The sequence below is a fragment of the Schistocerca piceifrons genome, chromosome 3 (assembly GCF_021461385.2).
Source record: "Schistocerca piceifrons isolate TAMUIC-IGC-003096 chromosome 3, iqSchPice1.1, whole genome shotgun sequence".
Classification (NCBI taxonomy): Eukaryota; Metazoa; Arthropoda; class Insecta; order Orthoptera; family Acrididae; genus Schistocerca; species Schistocerca piceifrons.
The window spans coordinates 871,512,633-871,532,663 of NC_060140.1; positions in this window are offsets into that span (position 1 = coordinate 871,512,633).

Here is a 20,031-nt window from a genome sequence, read left to right on the forward strand (position 1 = left end):
AACAGCTGCCGCGTTGCTATTTGGTTCGTTAGTTAAACGGTGTTTTGTCTGAATTCGTCAACGGCGTTGCCACGATGTATAAATCGGCTCCCGTCACGTCGCCGAAGATAAGCACCGTCGGTTATGGTTGATACTTGAATAGGTGAGCATCCGGGCCGCCATGCGGTGTTAACATACAGGGGTGCACTGAGCCTCATGATGCCGATTGAGGAGCTGCTGTATTTGACACAGTAGTAGCGCGAAAACTGGCAAAGACGCAGAGAGCGGTGTGTTGAACCCCCTCCATATCTGCATCCAGTGACGCCAGTCTGCTACAGATGACACGGTGACGGGTCGGTACCGTTGGCTATCTCAAGTATGTTCGAAGTTTTAGAGTTACGTGTTCTTGTCTGAATTTAAATGAAATGCTTGTCTCAGAAGACGCGTCTCAACCAGCTCTATAATTTGCCGGCATGCATGTTTCTGTATCAGCCAAGGATCAATTTTTTTTTTAATTTCCCTATATTTATCCGTTACCATATTCTTCACTCAAATGAAACTGAATAAATTTACATGATACCGATACATACCTCGTTTCCAAATCTTCAGCTAGTTATACTCTTTTAAAAGATGTATCGAACTTTTTTGTACCTCACATATATTCTTTTGTGGTCTTCAGTCCTGAGACTGGTTTGATGCATCTCTCCATGCTACTCTATCCTGTGTAAGCTTCTTCATCTCCCAGTACTTACTGCAACCTACATCCTTCTGAATCTGCTTAGTGTATTCATCTCTTGGTCTCCCTCCACGATTTTTACCCTCCACGCTGCCCTCCAATGCTAAATTTGTGATCCCTTGATGCCTCAGAATATGTCCTACCAACCGGTCCCTTCTTCTTGTCAAGTTGTGCCACAAACTCCTCTTCTCCCCAATTCTATTCAATACCACCTCATTAGTTATGTGATCTACCCATCTAATCTTCAGCATTCTTCTGTAGCACCACATTTCGAAAGCTTCTATTCTCTTCTTGTCCAAACTATTTATCGTCCATGTTTCACTTCCATTCATGGCTACACTCCATACAAATACTTTCAGAAACGACTTCCTGATATTTAAATCTATACTCGATGTTAACAAATTTCTCTTCTTCAGAAACGATTTCCTTGCCATTGCCAGTCTACATTTTGTATCCTCTCTACTTCGACCATTATCAGTTATTTTGCTCCCCAAATAGCAAAACTCCTTTACTACTTTAAGTGTCTCATTTCCTAATCTAATTTCTCAGCATCACCCGACTTAATTCGACTACATTCCATTATCCTCGTTTTGCTTTCGTTGATGTTCATCTTGTATCCGCCTTTCAAGACACTGTCCATTCCATTCTTCCAAGTCCTTTGGTGACTCTGACAGAATTACGTCATCGGAGAACCTGAAAGTTTTTATTTCTTCTCCATGGATTTTAATACCTACTCCAAATTTTTCTTTTGTTTCTTTTACTGCTTGCTCAATATACAGATTGGAAAAACATCGGGGAGAGGCTACAAGCCTGTCTCACTGCCTTCCCAACCACTGCTTCTCTTTAATGCCAATCGACTCTTATAACTGGCATGTGGTTTATGTACAAATTGTAAATAGCCTTTCGCTCCCTGTATTTTACCCCTGCCACCTTCAGAATCTGAAAGAGAGTATTCCAGTCAACATTGTCAAAAGCTTTCCCTAAATCTACAAACGCTAGAAACGTTGGTTTGCCTTTCTTTAGTCTTTCTTCTACGATAAGTCGTAAGGTCAGTATTGCCTCACGTGTTGCAACATTTCTACGGAATCCGAACTGATGTTCCCCGACGTCGGCTTCTACCAGTTTTTCCATTCGTCTGTAAAGAATTCGCGTTAGTGTTTTGCAGCTGTGACTTATTAAACTGATAGTTCGGTAATTTTCACATCTGTCAACACCTGCTTTCTTTGGGATCCTCACATACGCTGAAGGAAAAAAGTTGCAGCACCACAAAATAATCAGTGTAAAGCAATGAAATTTCGGGAATACATTTGTCTAGGTAAAACATTCAAGTGATTAACAGCGCAAGATAACATGTTAATGTGAGCGTGAGATAAGCCATTGCAGATGTGAAATGCTGGTGTTAATAACCAGTGTATCAGCCAGAATGTTGAATTAAGGCATGCAATCATGCACCCATTGTGTTGTACAGGTCCCGGATGTTAGTTTGTCGGATGGATTTCAATGCCTGTTGCACTTCGTCAGTACATGGACTCTTAATGCTGTTTGTGAATGACGCCGGAGTTGCCGTCCGATGTTGTCCCACATGTCCTCCATTGGAGACAGATCTATTGATCGAGCGGGCCAACGCAACATGACGACGCTCTATAGGGCATGTTGGGTTGCAACAGCGGTATGTGGGCGAGAGTTATTCTGTTGGAAAATTCGATCTGGAATGCGTTCATGATTGGTAGCACAGCAGTTCGAATCACCATATTGGAGTACAAATTTGCAGTCAGGGTGAGCGAGTGAACCACGACAGTGCTCCTGCTGTCATGCGAAATCGCACTCCACACCATAACTTCAGGTGAAGCTCCAGTGCGTGTAGCACGCAGACAGGTTGGTTGCAAGCGCTCAACTGACATCCTCCTAAAGAACATACGGCCATCACCAGCAACTTGGCACAGCCAGCTTTCATTAGAAAAAACAACAGCATTTCACCCTGCCTCCAATGAACTCTTACTTGACATCACTTAAGTCCCAGTTGGCGGTGGTTTGGAATGCACGCTACAGGTAGTCTGGCTTGGAGCTATCCTTGAAGTAACCGATGTGTAGCATTTCGTTGTGTCACTATGGTACCAACTGCTGCTCAAATTGCTGTTGCATCTGCGGTATGATGCGCCAGAGCCATACGCCGAACACAATGGTCTTCTCTCTCGGTAGTGCCACATGGCCGTTGGGAGCCCGGTCTGCTTACGACCGTACATTCTCGTGATCACCGCTACCAGCAATCACGTACAGTGACTACATTCCTGCCAAGTCTTCCTGTAGTATCGCAGAAGGAACATCCAGCTTCCCGTAGCCCTGTTACGTGACCTCGTTCAGACTCAGTGAGGTGTTGATAATGGTGTCTTTGTCGCATTAGGGGCATTCTTGATTAACATCGTCTCACTACTTCCAATCTCAAAGGTAACTAACTCTCACGACGGCTACAACGTGTATTTAAAGTAAAACTTCTCTGTATCCTGATAGTGGTGCACTACTAGCTCCACTCTTATGCGACGGAAGTAAAATTTGAACAGACATCATCTTTCAGATGTAGAAACACGTCTACCAACTTTGTTTTATGTCTCTTAACTCCTCCTAGATGTTGCAACTTTTTCCCGTCAGTGTATTTGCCGCGATGCAGTCATACAAGTAATAGGCTTCGACTACCGGTACCGCACATGCTCAGATGACCACTGCGGTGGAAGTTCGGGGAGCCACCGTGCGGCCGCCTTTTAGCGTCGCAGGTTATTCCGAGCGAACGTTTGTTTTGGGATTGCTTGCTGTATGGAACTTAGGGGGCTGACATCTAGCGGCCTACCCGGGAGGCACACGTGCGTCTGTCACTGCCTGCCGTGGGAAAGTTATTCAATATGTCTTACTGAACGCGTACATTCACCACCTATAAGAATCTAAATAAATCATAGTAGTTTCTTGTTTGATGGCTTTCAAAATTTGTATACCGCACTTTGTTATTAATAGAAAGATGGTGTGAAAATCTCAGATTTCTAGCGGGCATATTTTCGGAGATAGAAAAATTTACATTAAAGTAAGAAATACTACACTTAACAAAGGAAATTCACCTGGGAACATTTATGACTTGTTTGTGGTTATCAATTTTGAAATACTCACCTGAAGTATTATGGTACAGGATTATTTACTTGAAATTTAATTTCAAAATTTCAAATACCTTTCAATTTTCGTAGTATGAAATCTAGAATACAGAAAGAACTAGTAAAATCAATATTTATTATGTGTTATGTGAGCCTGTGAGTAAATGAGAATGTGTGTGTGGAACATTCGTCAAATTTCAATATTGCATTGTATGCCCTCTTAAGTAACGTGCAAACCTTACACAAGCCTGTCGTGGTAAAATGATCCTAGGGGATTTACCCACTTTGCTGATGACGTATGTCTAGGTGTGATTGCTATTGTAACAGTCTCTAAAGAATATTTCCAGAATTGTTGTCTTCTTATTTTCGTTTATTAAATATTAGTATAATATTTGTATGTCAGATTGATGCAAATGCGTCGGTGTATAAGGACTGGTGCAGACCAATTTTGGTGCGCGAGTGATCACGAGCAAGTATTCTGATTGGCTGTCAGTTTGGTCAGCCAATCAGAATTGAGACTATTCCCAGTTGGTACCTGATAGATACACTGGGAGTGAGGCTGGAAGCAGGGAGTCGCTCACTAGCTTTGAACGCAGACGGACTGGGAATGAACTCTATAGATGTAGCAGTCAGGGCGAACAGGCTTAGATGGTGAGGTCATGTCACACGCATGGGAGAAGCAAGGTTACCCAAGAGACTCATGGGTTCAGCAGTAGAGGGTAGGAGGAGGCGGGGTAGACCATGGAGAAGGTACCTGGATTCGGTTAAGAATTATTTTGAAGTAATAGGTTTAACTTCAGAAGAGGCACCAATGTTAGCACTGAATAGGGGATCATGGAGGAATTTTATAAGGGGGCCTATGCTCCAGACTGAACGCTGAAAGGCATAATCAGTCTTAAATGATGATGATGATGATTGTGCATGTATTGGCACATTGTGGTAATTACCGGAAATAGTGGAGAGCTCTCAGGTTAATATGTTGATAACTGTTCCTGGTAAACTGAATTTCATAAATTGCATTTACGTTGGTCAACTAACTAGAAGTGATCGCATGAGAACGTAAGCTGATCATTTTCTGCGTGAGCTTCAGGTAAATTATTTGTTAGCAAGTGCTCTCGTAAATGCTTTTGGTAGACTGATTTCCCTTTTGGAAATTTAATAGCAAGTATCCTCTGGAATTGTGAGTTTATAAATTATTATAAAGGAGCTGTCGTCTGATATTGTCTGAGTTTTTCTTTTATTTCAACTTAAGAGATTGAAATGCCACTTTGTTCAATGGAGGTAGTTTTAAAAAACTGTTTTAATATTCCAGAATGAGATTTCCACTTTGCAGCGGAGTGTGCGCTGATATTAAACTTCCTGGCAGATTAAAACTGTGTGCTGGACTGACACTCGAACTCGCCTTTCGCGGGCAAGTGCTCTACCATCTGAGCTACCCAAGCACGACTCACGCCCCCTCCTCACAGCTTCACTTCTCCTTCGCAGGAGAGCTTCTGTAAGGTTTGGAGGGTAGGAGACGAGATACTGGCAGAAGTGAAGCTGCGAGGACGGTGCCTGAGTCGTGCTTGGGTAGCTCAGATGGCAGTCCGCCTTTAGCCGCGGAGCAGCTCGGACTTGTTTACGTCTCGGCTGCGAACGGTCGCGGAAGAAGCGATGTTTACACCGTCGTCACTCGCGTGTGTTACTGTTTAAATCGAACGCAATGGCACACAATTTCCGAAAAACCACGATACAGTTCACGTTCTGTAACGAGTATGCAAGACCGAAGGCTTTCGAAATCGAACGTTTCTTGAGGGACGAAGTGCATCTTAATTACACGGAGATTATTGGAATTCATTTATCAATCGTGAGCAGCACTCTTTACGTGAAGATGATTGACGACGCAGCATGTGATAGGATCATTGAAGACGCCAAACGAGGATTCCAGTTCCGACACTCCGATGGTCATATTGGCGAAGTTTTAGTCGCTCATTCGGGCCTGGGCGTGCGTACGATTCGAATCTTCGAGCTGCCTTTCGAGGTACCCGAATCATTGGTCACTGAATCACTCCAGCCATATGGCAGTGTTATTAGTCATACGGCCGAACGCTGGGCAAGTTTTAGCACGTATCCAGTGCTCAATGGTGTCCGACAGGTGCGAATTGCCCTTACAAAACATGTGCCATCGTACATAAACATCGGCGGCTGTAGAGCTATTGTCATCTATGATGGACAGCCCAGGACATGCTCCGGGTGTGGTGGTGAAGGACATCTTCGATCAGCGTGTATGCAGAGGAGACTCGTGCAACTCCCCAGCGGAGACTTCCAGAATCCGACCACACCAACGTCACTGCCGATGACTTACGTGACGGCACTTCGCGGGGAGGTGACGCCGAGGTCGGAGCGCACCATCGAACCGACGCCGCAGTTGATTGAGGCGCCATCGGACGCCACTGAAGAAAGAATGGCTCCGACCAACCTCCAATCTCAGACACTACAGGTGGCGCAGAAAGAGGATGAGAGCATCACAATAGGCATGGAAGCTGAAGTGGAACGGCCCCAGGGGATTGTGGCGGCGGCGGGAACGCAGGAGATGCAAGATGCGCCGACACCAGAGGCCGAGGTTAGGGCCCGCAAACAACGCTCGCCAAAGCGCCGCAAGAAGCGCTGACTAAACTCTGCGGAGACGCTCCCTTCTCTTCTAGGGAGCCCAGACGAGTCTAACACTATGGACCTGTCTGACATGGAACCACAAGCTTCGGATGTCGCAGATCATATGAATTCGGACAGTGAAATGATGTCATATCGTTCAGACGACGCATCCGCTCAGGGGCCTGCTACCCCTTCGGCGGTGGAGTCTACAGCTGCGAAAGAACAACAGATGTCACACAACAATGCCGCACAGGAAAATTTGGAGCACACCAATAGTATCAGCTGGTATGAGCAGGACGACGACATCACCGATGCGGACCATTCTATTGGTGGGGCCTTGCATCCGTCCGCATCTCAAGAAACCTAATGCCGCAGGAACACGTTCCTCGGGCGACCCTCGGCGGATGTGCAACGGGACTATCGACACGCTGAAACTTTGTCATTTTAACATCATGTGGAGATGACAGCTACTCGACCCCAGGCATACAGAATAGGGACAGTGAATGTAAATACCATTAGATCGCCCGTGAAACAGCAGTTGTTTAGGGACATGATATACGCGTCGGATGTGGATATACTGATGGTGCAGGAAATTTACATTCCTGAGTTCCAGGACGTACATGGATACATCTCCTACACCTCGCCGCACTCGAACAACGACAGTGGAACGGCGATAATGGTCCGGGACGGGATTCCGGTCCGAGACCTGGCTTATCTACCTTCGGCACGAGGACTGGCGATAACTGTTAATGGAATCCGCATTCTCAATGTTTATGCCCCTTCCGGCACAGACAACAGACGGGCGCGTGCGAGATATTATTCGGAAGAGATTGTGCCCTTATTTACCGGCAGATTCGATCATTTCATTATAGGTGGTGACTTCAATTGTGTTTTAGCCCAAAAAGACCAGACACCACATTACAATACTTGTCGTGAATTGCATGTGCTATGCCGGGATCTGGAGTTAAGCGACACCTGGGACATGATTCATAGGAACCGTGAGGGATATACTTTTTTTACCAGTCACTCGGCGAGCAGACTCGATCGAATATATGTTTCGGTTGGCCTACAGGATAAGGTGGTCGACGCGGAACGATGGCCTGCGGCATTTACTGATCATCTGGCTTACATTTGTACCATGTCACTCCCTAGGCAAAGTGTGTGGAGAAGCCGCGGGACATGGAAGCTCAATTCGTCCCTTTTGGCGGACCCCGAATGTCGTCAGAGAGTCGAGGAGGTATGGACCACATGTCACCGCCGTCTACCAACGTATACCTCCGTGCTTCAGTGGTGGCTCGAGTGCACTCAGCCGGCAATAAGAAGAGCTCTAATACAGTATGGTCGGGATAAGGCGAGATGGCAGAGAGACACTCTTGATTATTATTACACCATGCTTCGTGAGCTGTCCTTCCAGGTGCCGTCTGCAGAACATCATGCGGAAGTTCATCGTGTCAAGGCACAAATCCTATCGATCACGCGACGACGACTGGGTGGCATCCCAATACGGGCAAGATGTCTCGACACCATCACTGGGGAACGTACCTCGATGCACCATGTGTCGCGGGAACATAAGCGTTACCGCCGGGCATTGGTAACAGTGCTCCACGGTTTAGATGGCCGTCAACTGACAACACAACAGGACATTGCAAATGAATTTTTAGAGCATTTCCGCCATCTCTATGCCGGTACACCGACGGACCGTCAGGTAGGGGACGAGATACTGCAACATCTGCAAACGACACTGACAGAGACGGATAAGGCAGCGCTTATGGAGCCACTCACAGAAGACGATATAAAGGTGGCACTCACAAAAGGAGCGGCCCATAAATCACCGGGGCCAGATGGGATTACGCTAGAGTTTTATCGAGAATTCGAGGACATGATGATGCCACAGTTGGTGTCGATGTACAATGAGGCGATGAGTCCGAACATGCGCCTACCGTCGGATTTTGTGACGGGCTTTCTTCTTCCCATCCCGAAGATGGAGAGGAGTCGTAGTGTTACTCAATATCGGCCTCTCACTATGCTAAACACCGATTATAAAATTTTTGCACGGCTACTAGCGTCTCGTCTCAAGCTGGCGATATCCAGGACAATATCCCCTGATCAGGCTTGCCTAGGGGTGCGAAGCAACATCTCCTCGGCGTTAAGTGAATACCGTGACGTTATCGCCCTTGCGGAAACTTGTAAAATGCGAGCAGCGATGATATCTGTGGACTTCGACCGTGCGTTCGACAGGATAAACCATGACTTCTTGGCGTCAGTCATGAGCCGAATGGAGATTCCACCTGTTTTCATCTCCATCATTATGAGGCTAATACGAGGGGCTACATCGAAGGTGATTGTAAACGGTCGGGAAGCGGGCTCGGTTCCTATTAACAGCTCCGTCCGACAAGGGTGCCCACTCTCCATGATGCTGTTTGCGATAGCGCTTGAGCCGCTGATGTGTGTTATGAGGCGCTCACTTACTGGGATAGCGCTTAATGAGAACTCTTTCGTTTGTCGCGCATATGCGGACGACCTGATCCTTCTTGTCAGATCAGGTCATGAAGTGCATCAGGCTGTTGAATATCTAGACTCTTACGGGACGGCAGCAGGCAGTGTCATTAACATGACGAAATCCAAAATTATGCACATTGGACGGGGTCTGGAAGACATACCGGGACCGTTTCAGACGGTGGAATCGCTGAGATGTCTGGGGATCACATTTACCCGCTCACTACGGCGGTCAGCGGCGGCGAGTTCTCGGCGGCTTCTGCAAAATGTTCGTCTGGCGATACGGAACAACTCACTGAGAGCCTTTGACATGATCCAGCGTGTGGCATACACTAACGTTCACATAGCGTCACGTCTGCCGCATTTAGCGCAGGTCCTACCAATACCGAAGGGTATTGCAGACCGCCTCATGGCTGCCTTTGGTTACTATGTTAGTACTGGGATGTTGTTTAAGATCACGTATGACACGTTAACGCTGCACTTCCGGAACGGTGGCCTCAACCTCACAAACGTGCGAAACAAAGCTCTGGCGCTTTACATGCGAGCGATGATACTAAATTGGCAACAACGAAAGCACACCATTACGTCAGCTCTGATAGAAGTACTTGTTCCGCCTTCGTACGAACCCCCTATTGCGGTGGGCAATATTTCGCCTTCTCTTGCACACATTGCCTCATTTATGGTTGATTACAGTTATGTTCGTCTGAAAGTACCTTCGACGAGATTACCCACGACTCGGGAGATCTATAGGTGCTTGATGGATCACCACGCCCGCAACGTAATGGAATTCAAATACCCGTCGAGAACGTGGAACCACATTTGGTGTGCAGTGCATACTCCATTACTGTCAACAGCAGCGAGATCGATGTGGTACATTCTTATAAACCGTAAACTTGTGACCAGGAGTCGATTACATACAATTCATATGGTCGATTCTCCTCTTTGCACAAACTGCGGCCTGTTAGCAACGGAAGAATATGGTTTAGTGTGTGGCGCAGCGAGGGACGTCTGGATGCTGACGCGTCGAATATTGGCCTTCCTTCGGCGCACTAACTACACAGAAATCACATCGGATGTACTTTTTCTACCGGACAAGACCTTTTTTCCCAAACAAAAGACGTATGCGGTCAATTGGATCGCTGGACATGCGACGAAATATTTGTATTCGTACGATATTAAGTCCGTGATGGATTATTGGATGTATTTACAAGAACAACACGAGCTCATACGGAGTCATACGAAATACAGGACTTACTTTTCCAATTTTTTAGGAAGTGTTTTTCACAATCCGCCCGACAGCTGGGGTGTCCCAGAACTGAGAAGACTCCTGCAGCAGAACGACTAGAAACAATACTGCGCGGTTCAGTTATATTGGCATACAGCACACTGAGAAGACAACGGGCCCCTACATGGTCGACGCAGGAGAAATACATGAATATATGCCGCCCACAAAGACAGAAATGGTCAAGATTATATGGCTGTCTGCCAGATTTATGATGCGACACCGCGTGCTGCAGGGATTGTGATGCAGATGATAACTTCATTTTCACTCCCGCCCGTGACTAGGATTGTCATTTACTTTCTTCATGTTACACAAACAAAAAAGGGCGGCCTTTATGTTGATTTTCTGGTTTCCAAATTGTTTTTGCTTTGTTTTTGCTGTCTCGATCCTTTTCTTATCCCTAAGATAGTACAATTGTACGAATAAAGATTGTTTGTTTACCCTGCCTTCCTGCTCTCAAAAAAAAAAAGATAAAACCATCCGCTTGGAATGCGGATTTTTATTTTTTTATTTAAAAAAAAAAACTTCTTATGGATTACCGAAATGTATTCTATTTTCTCATCACTCGGTACATCGTCTCTGGGGGAAAAAAAAAAAAAAAAAAAAAAAAAAAAAGATGGTAGAGCACTTGCCCGCGAAAGGCAAAGGCCCCAAGTTCGAGTCTCGGCCCGGCACACAGTTTTAATCTGTATTAATATTGTTGTTTGAATTTTTTGGTTATTGTCTTGTATGAGCTCTCGTAAGTGAATATTGGAAAACTAAATAAAAGAATTTCCGTGTAAGGTGGAACTGATTAGTTAATGATTGTTGGATCTTAAGTACAGGGAGAGACTAAAACTTCCCATTGGCAAAATAAATGAAATGGCAAGGCACAATGTTGACTATTCAGCCAATGTATTAAAAAAGGTTGTTGGGCTGCTGAAAATTAATAATCCTTTGTAATAAGGAGAGTCCGGCTTTCAGTGTAAAACCTGTCTGCTCCACTGCCCCACTAAATTTCCGTTTCTGCCTATCCATAATCCCCAAGGAGATATATGATTACCGATGGCAACATGATTTTTTAGCAGCGTTTTAAAACATAATAGAAGAATTATGCAATAAAACCCAAACTGCTGCTACACGTAATGTCTCTATGAGATATCTTCTGCGCTGCAGGCTTACTAGACCGTAAACGATAAGAGATGACCGGTAAGTTCTTGTAGTACTCAACCACGTGCAGCTTTTCAGGGAATGCAGCGAACGGTGGGCTTGCTATGTTCTCTTTTAACTGCCTATTCCATTTAATATTTTAATTGTGCGTATATTTGATTTCTACTTTTATTAAGGAAATAACAGGAGTAAAAATCGAATATTGGTTATTTCGTAAACCGGTTATTTCGAACTGTTTGTACAGTAAGATTATACTGGCGTGAAAAAAATATGTGTCGGAAAACCGGTTGTTTCAGCTATAACCATCATCTCTAATCCATGGGGGTGTACATCTGTAAGTTTTGTAGTGCTATTGTTACTTTTCACCCCCAGTCCTCAGGATACTAGTTCTTTTTCGCATAGTAAATCATAATCACAAGATTCTATGATAAAGTCCCGGCCAGGCACACAGTTTTTATCTGCCAATAAAGTAAGTCAAAAAGGATCTACCCAGTTTTGTACACAGATTGTCCTAAATTTGAACTTTCTTTACCATGAGACTAATTTTTCTTCCTCTGTCAAACCAGTGTTACGATCATCTGCTTCGTAGATGGCTTTGACGATGTTGCAAAGGTATCTTTGTCTGAAGTCGCGTTTAAATTTGAAGTTCCAAAATTTTCTTTTTCCTGTCTGAGTACACTGTCGAAACTCTTATGTCAACTCTCCAGAATTTAGAAAAGTATTTTGTTAGTCGCTTGTTCAGTTCTTAGCTGATATCTTTTGCTCAGAACTCATCAGTTCGAAACCTATTGTTACATAAATTTTCATCACTATCAACCCGTTTCTATATGCAAAATGTTACTGCAATGAAAAGAGTTAAACTTGCTGAGTACGGCCCCACTAAACACCAAACTGACGTTTAAATATGGCATATTAGATCTAGCTTTCTAATAGCATCCATTACCGACGATTAGATTTTCTTTCCAGTAAATAGTGCTCTCCCCGTATAATCTATTGCCATTACTGCTTGAGCATGCCTTAGTTATCACTGCATAGTACATCTCTTGTGAAAGCCAAGACCAAGATCACCATACTGTTTTGACCTGACAGGAAGTTCCATAAAAGGACACACATCGCTAGGGAGAGATGGCTTTAAAGGGGCGAGCAGGTGATGGACCGAGAGAGTTTCAGGGGGAGATGGACAGACAATGGGGGTGGCGGAGATGGACAAAGAGAGGGTGTGGTAGAGATGGACAGAGAGAGGGAAGGGTGGAGGTGATGGATAGGGACTAGGGGTTGGGTAGAGGATGAAGGAGAGAGACAGGGATGAATTGAAATAGCAGGAGATGGAGGAGTAGGTGGCTATAGGGAGATGGAGGAGATGGATGGAGAGGGAGCAAGAGGAGATGACACAGATTAGAGGGAGGAAAAGATGAACTTATGGGAGATTGGAATAAACAAATACCCGGGAAATGCCGGATTTTTCAGCTAATCTGCCTAGAAAAGGATGTAAATATGATACTTAACATACGTAGAGGGAGTTATAAATGAAATTAACGGAAGGCTGGAACTGAAATTATAAAATAGGTAATTAAAAACTATGTTTTTTCTTTAAGAAATGTCATTCTCTGAAGAGCAGTTACAGTGTATGTCAATCAGTATGGCAGACGTTCTCAAAGGTGTATGAACGTTTGTTGTTGGTCAACGCGTGCTTGGAACTAGAAAAATCTCTCAACATTTACCATAACACTTGAAGCGTGCAGTCTCATATTCTCCTTTACTTTGAAATCGATTCCAAAAAAGTCTACACACGAATATCAATATTTCACAAACTGACGTACGTTGGTACAATATCGAAACAAAATGTGGATAGTTTTGTTTCAGTACCCTTACCTGGTACAAGCTAACAACAGTAAGTGAATTAAAAATGACAGCAAATAGTTGAACCATCGATTTATTTTCAACGTGCACAAATACATTCTTGTGCGGGACTGTTGAGTTTTTCCTAGAGGCATGTGTATTGTTCGTACTAGCTAACACTGAAAGAATCAATTGTTGAGTCGTAAATCGGAGCTAAAAACAGTCACTTACAAAATGAGGTAAAAGCTTTTAAATTACATCGTCCTCGGAAAATTTAGTTCAGTATGTCTCCTGTATGACGAAAAATGCTACATTAAATTTACATTTTTGCAAGTAGAATGTTCAAAATTTTAGTACTTAGTTCATAAGCAAGTTCATGTCAACAAACTCCAGGTATTAATAAAAAGCTATGACAAAATTTTAGTACTTAGTTCATAAGCAAGTTCATGTCAACAAACTCCAGGTATTAATAAAAAGCTATGACAAAATCAGTTGACGTTTCTGATCTACTGGGTCACGAAACTACTACCCCCATCAACACGTGCTGCGCCATGGCTCCACATGACTCTTGACACCAGCTAAGCAAAACGATATCTAAAGGAGAGTGTCACTGAACACTTTAGAGACTAGATGAACTGTCCGCAGCTCGTGGCCGTGCGGTAGCGTTCTCGCTTCCCACGCCCGGGTTCCCGGGTTCTATTCCCGGCGGGGTCATGGATTTTCTCTGCCTCATGATGACTGGGTGTTGTGTGATGTCCTTAGGTTAGTTAGGTTTAAGTAGTTCTAAGTTCTAGGGTACTGATGACCATAGATGTTAAGTTCCATAGTGCGCAGAGCCACTAGATGAACTGGTGCAGGAAAATGTATCGAGCTTGCTGACACTGTGGAAGGGCTCACTCAGGGCTTCTGAAAGTACTGCCGGGACTGTAAAGGTGCTGATATCACGGGAATCATGGAGCGATAAATTCATGGTTGTTCAATAATTGGGCCACGCACCTGTCCTTGGAGACCAAAATACCTACCATTCCAGAAACAATAGCTGCCCAGGCTTGCAGCTGAAATTTATTGCAGAACTCAATTATTCTTCTACCTCTCTCGTTCCTACTTTTTCTTTAAGTCACCAGTCTTCTGACTGCTTTGATGCGATCCACCACGAATAGCTCTCCCGTCCCAACCTTTTCATCTCAGAATAGCAAGTGTAACGTACGTTCTCAGTTATTTGCTCGAATGTATTCAAACCTCTGTGTTCCCCTACAATTTTTACCCTCTACAGCTCCCTCTAGTGCCATGGAAGTTATTCCCTAAAAACAGATGACCTACAGTCCTTTTCCTCTTCTTTTCAGTGCTTTCCGTACATTTATTTCCTCGCCGGTTCTGTGAAGAACCTCCTCATTCCTCACCTTATCAGTCCACCTAATTTTCAATGTTTGCCTATAGCACCACATGTCATAAGCTTTGATTTGCTTTTGTTCACATTTTCCCATCATGCATGTTCCACTACCGTACAGTGTTGTGCTCCAAACGCATATCCTCAGAAATTTCTTCCTTAAGGTCTGTGTATGATACATACCCAGGAATGTCCTTTTTGTCAGTGCTACTGTTTTTTTGTCCTCGTCGCTCTGTCCATCATCGTTTATTTTGCTCCCTAGGTAGATGAATACGTTAACTTCGTCTACATCGTGATCCCCAATTTTGATGTTAACTTTCTCTATGTTCTCATTTCTGTTACTTATCTTTCTTCGATTTACTCTCAATCCATATTGTGCACTCCTTAGACTGTTCATAACATTCAACAGATCCTGTAATTCTTCTTCACTTTCACTGAGGATAGTGCTATCATCAACGAATCATTGATATACTTTCACCTCGGAATTTAATCCCACTCTTGAAACTCTCTTTTATTTCATTCATTGCATCTTCGATGTGTAGACTGAACAGTAGGGGCGAAAGATTACATCCCTGTCTTACACTCTTTTTAATTCCAATATTTCGGTCTTGGTCTTCCAGACTTAATGTTCCCCCTTGGTTCTTGTACATGTTGTATATTATGCATCTTTCCATGTAGCTTGCCCACATTTTTCTCAGAATTTCGAACATCTTGCAATATTTGACATTGTTGACAATCCTACGAACGTGTATTGATTTTTCTTCGCTCCTGCTTCCATTATCAACCGCTTCGTCAGGACTGCCCCTGTGGTACTTTTATCCTTCCTAAAGCCAAACTGATCATCTAACAGTGCCTCATCTATCCCATCCTTCTATATATTATCCTTGTCAGAAACTTTGATGCACAAGTTATAAATATGATTGTGAGGCTATTATCGCACTAGTCAACTCTTGCAGTCTTCGGATTGTGTGAATGATATTTTTTCGAAAGTCAGATGGTATATCTCCAGACACACTTTCTGCAGCTCAACGTGAATAGTCAGTTTCTTGTCACTTTCCCCAATGGTCTTAGAAATTCTGATAGAATGTTACCTATCCCTTCATACTTATTTGATCTTAATTCTTCTAAAGCTCTTTCAAATATTGAATCTAATACTGGACTCCTATCTCTTCTATATGGACTGTTTCTCATTCTTTCACAAGGCTTCCCGTTGTAGAGGCCTTCAATATACTCTTTCCACCTATCCGCACTCTCCTCTGCATATAAAAGTGGGATTCACATAGCATTCTTAATGTTACAACGCTTGCTTTTAATTTCACCGAAGAATGTTTTCACTGTACTATACTGTACTATTCACTGACTCTGTCCTTCCGACAATCTTTTCTTTTTCGGTTTCTTCACATTTCTCATGCAGCCGTTGGGGTTGGCTTTCTTGCAGTTCTTAGTTATTTCATTCCAAAGTGACATATGTTTCTATATTTCTGAACTTCCTTAAAATTTTTTTACTCCCTTCTTCCATCGATAAGCTGAAGTTCATCTCTTACCCGTGGATTGTTCGCAGTTACCTTCCTTGTACCTATGTTCTCTTTACAACGTCTATGATTCCCCCCTTTAGATATGCTCCTTTCTCCACCTGACCTATTCATTATCACGGTATCTATAACCTCAGACGACATCAAGCGTACCTCTTCATTCCTTTGTAGTTCCATATCCCACTTCTTTGCGCATTGATTCTTCTTGACCAGTCTCTTAGACTTCAACCTATTCTTCATCATTACTAAATTATGATTTGAGTATATACGTGCTTCTGGTTAGACCTTAAACTCTATTACCTGATTTCTAAATTTATGCCTGGCCGTGATGTAACCTAACTGGAATCTTCCAGTATATCTCATCCTTCTCCAAGAGCACCTCCTCTTCTTCAGATTCTGGGACAGAGTATTTGCTATTACTATCTGAAATTTATTGCCGTACTCCACTAGACTTGCACTCCTACCATTCCCACTACGAAACACATATTCTCCCATAACGCTCTTCTTTTCATTCCCCTACCACCCCATTCCAGTACTCCATGATTATTATATTTTCGACTCCCTTTGCGTGCTGAATTACCCGTTTAATATTATCATATACCTTCTCAGTCTCTTGCGACGTCGGCATGTGGAGACAACTATTGTAGTCGGTTTGGTTTGTCGTCGATTCCAATGAGAAGAACAGTAACTCACTCTCTGACATACCTCCCATTATAACGAATTGTACTCCTATCAAAATCTTTTCTGCTGCTGCTGATATTATACACTACTGGCCATTAAATTTGCTACATCACGAAGATGACGTGCTACAGACGCGAATTTTAGCCGACAGGAAGAAGATGCTCGGATATGCAAATGATTAGCTCATCAGAGCCTTCACACAAGGTTGGCGCCGGTGGTGACACCTACAACATACTGACGTTAGGAAAGTTTCCAACCGATTTCTCAAACACAAACAGCAGTTGACCGGCGTTGCCTGGTGAAACGTTGTTGTGATGCCTCTTGTAAGGAGGAGAAATGCGTACCATCACGTTTCCGACTTTAATACAGGTCGGATTGTAGCTTATCGCGATTGCGGCTTATCGTATCGCGACATTGCTGCTCGCGTTGGTCGAGATCCAATGACTGTTAGCAGAATATGGAATCGGTGGGTTCAGGACGGTAATACGGAACGCCGTGCTGGATATCAACGGCCTCTTATCACTAGCAGTCGAGACGACAGTCATCCTATCCGCATGGCTGTAACGGATCGTGCAGCCACGTCTAGATCCCTGCGTCAACAGATGCGGACGTTTGCAAGACAACAACCATCTACACGAACATTTCGACGACGTTTGCAGCAGCATGGGCTATCGGCTCAGAGACCATGGCGCGATTACTCTTGACGGTGCATCACAGACAGGAGCGCCTGCGATGGTGTACTCAACGACGAACCTGGGTGCACGAATGGCAAAACGTCATTTTTTCGGACGAATCCAGGTTCTGTTTACAGCAACATGATGGTCGCATCCGTGTTTGGCGACATCGCGGTGAACGCAGATTGGAAGCGTGTATTCGTCATCGCCATACTGGCGTATCACCCGGCGTTATGGTGTGGGGTGCCATTGGTTACAACTGTCAGTCACCTCTTGTTCGCATTCAAAAAATGGCTCTGAGCACTATGGGACTTAACTTCCTGATGTCATCAGTCCCCTACAACTTAGAACTACTTAAACCTAACTACCCTAACGACAACACACACATCGATGCCCGAGGCAGGATTCGAACCTGCGAACGTAGCGGTCGCGCGGTTTCAGAGAGTAGCGCCTACAACCGCTCGGCCACCCCGGCCGGCTTGTTCGCATTGACGGCACTTTGCACAGTGGACGTTGCATTTTAGATGTGTTACGACCCGTGGCTCTACCCTTCATTCGATCCCTGCGGAACCCTACATTTCAGCAGGATAATGCACGACCGCATGTTGCAGATCCTGTACGGGTCTTTCTGGATACAGAAAATGTTCGACTGCTGCCCTGGCCAGCACATTTCCAGATCTCTCACCAATTGAAAACGTCTGGTCAATGGTGGCCGAGCAACTGGCTCGTCACAATACGCCAGTCACTACTCTTGATGAACTGTGGTATCGTGTTGAAGCTGCATGGACAGCTGTACCTGTACACGCCATCCAAGCTCTGTTTCACTCAATACCCAGCCGATCAAGGCAGTTATTGCGGCCACAGGTGGTTGTTCTGTGTACTGATTTCTCAGGATCTATGCACCCAAATTGCGTGAAAATGTAATCAAATGTCAGTTCTAGTATGATATATTCGTCCAATGAATACCCATTTATCATCTGCATTTCTTCTTGTTGTAGCAATTTTAATGGTCAGTAGTTTACTATTCTCGTCTCACTATAAATCCCTGTGCTCTTTACATTTCACTTCACTGACTCCCACTATATCTACATTGAGCCTTAGCAATTCCCTTTTGAAAGTCTGCCACGTTTAAACTTCTGACATTTCACGCGTCGGTTCGTCGAACATTACCCTCAATTTTTTGTCACCGTCACCTGTCCCTTAGCTGTCCTCTCCAGGAGTCCCGAATGGGTGCTAAACCGGAATCTTTTTCCAATGGAGACATCATCACATACATTTTTCTGTTACAGGCCCCATGTACTCTGGATACACTTTGTGTGTCTTTAATGCAGTGAGTTCCGTTGCCTTCTTCATGCCGTTGATCACTGCTGATTCTTACGCTCTTTAGGGGCATTTTCCCACCGCATGGGCAAGAGAGTGCCCTCAACCTCTGTCCACTCCTGCCCCCTTAGTAATGAGGCCGTTGTCAGGAAGAGAGTGACTACTTATGTGGGAGGTATTCGACGTTGCATATATGAGCCGAATTCTGGGGTCTGCCTGTCCTTTTTTGTCCGTTTCTGAGATGTTCTTGTTCTGATGGAGGCGCTGGCCTCGGGGTGGCAGCTCGATTGCAGTGACGGTGACTGCGGGAGGGTACCATCGGCAGTACGACGGGCACAGTAGTTGAAGCAAGGCAGTCGTTTGGAGCTGCTCTGTCCGGGTGGAAGTGGTAGCGAGAGCTAGATCGAGAGAATGGACGAGAAGGCTCCATTGGTTTTCAGATTCAGAGGCCCATAGGTGTTTGCGTTCGGTTGAAGGGGATTATCGTCCGCTTACGTTGCTTTCATACTATTTAGAGACCTTCTTCAACTTCTGTTATCTGGTGAAGTGCCTGTAATGGTGAGATCTCGCACACGAATTTGAACCTAGTTATAAACTCTGACTGATGGCTGACGTTAAGTCCCGAAACAATGGTCCCGGACAGTATCGCCTTCACGGCAGTTGTTTCATATTTAATCACCTAATCTGAAGGCTCCCCAGGTGTTCTATTCTAAATATTTCCTGACAGCTTCGTAGCAATGGGTGTGTATCATAAGGCCCGCCCTTGAACTAAGCAAGTTGCTATCTTCCCTGGACCTGACCTAAGTTGGGTGGCTGTCGACCACCTCTTGAGTTGTTCTGCGTCTCTGAAACGTCTCTCTTGTGTTTTGATTCGATACGGCAGCATGGAGGTCGCATTGGCTGCCCATTAGCTTTTGAGCTCCTTGTAACTCAGTGGTTCCATACTGACTGTGGTTTCACAAAGGCACTGTGCTGTTTCGTACCGGACTTATATTTCCCTTCCATGAGTGTTTATTAAAACTACTTCTCTAGAGTTGGCATTGAATCGACTGTTAAGGCATGCTTTAGCGTGTTCTAGGTTTGCCGGCATGAGGGCAACATCTTGCCGGAGACGCCGGTCTGACGGGCTGGAAGGACACCCAGAGCTTCGACGACCTAGGGACGACAGTTATGCAAACGCCTCACCGAAAT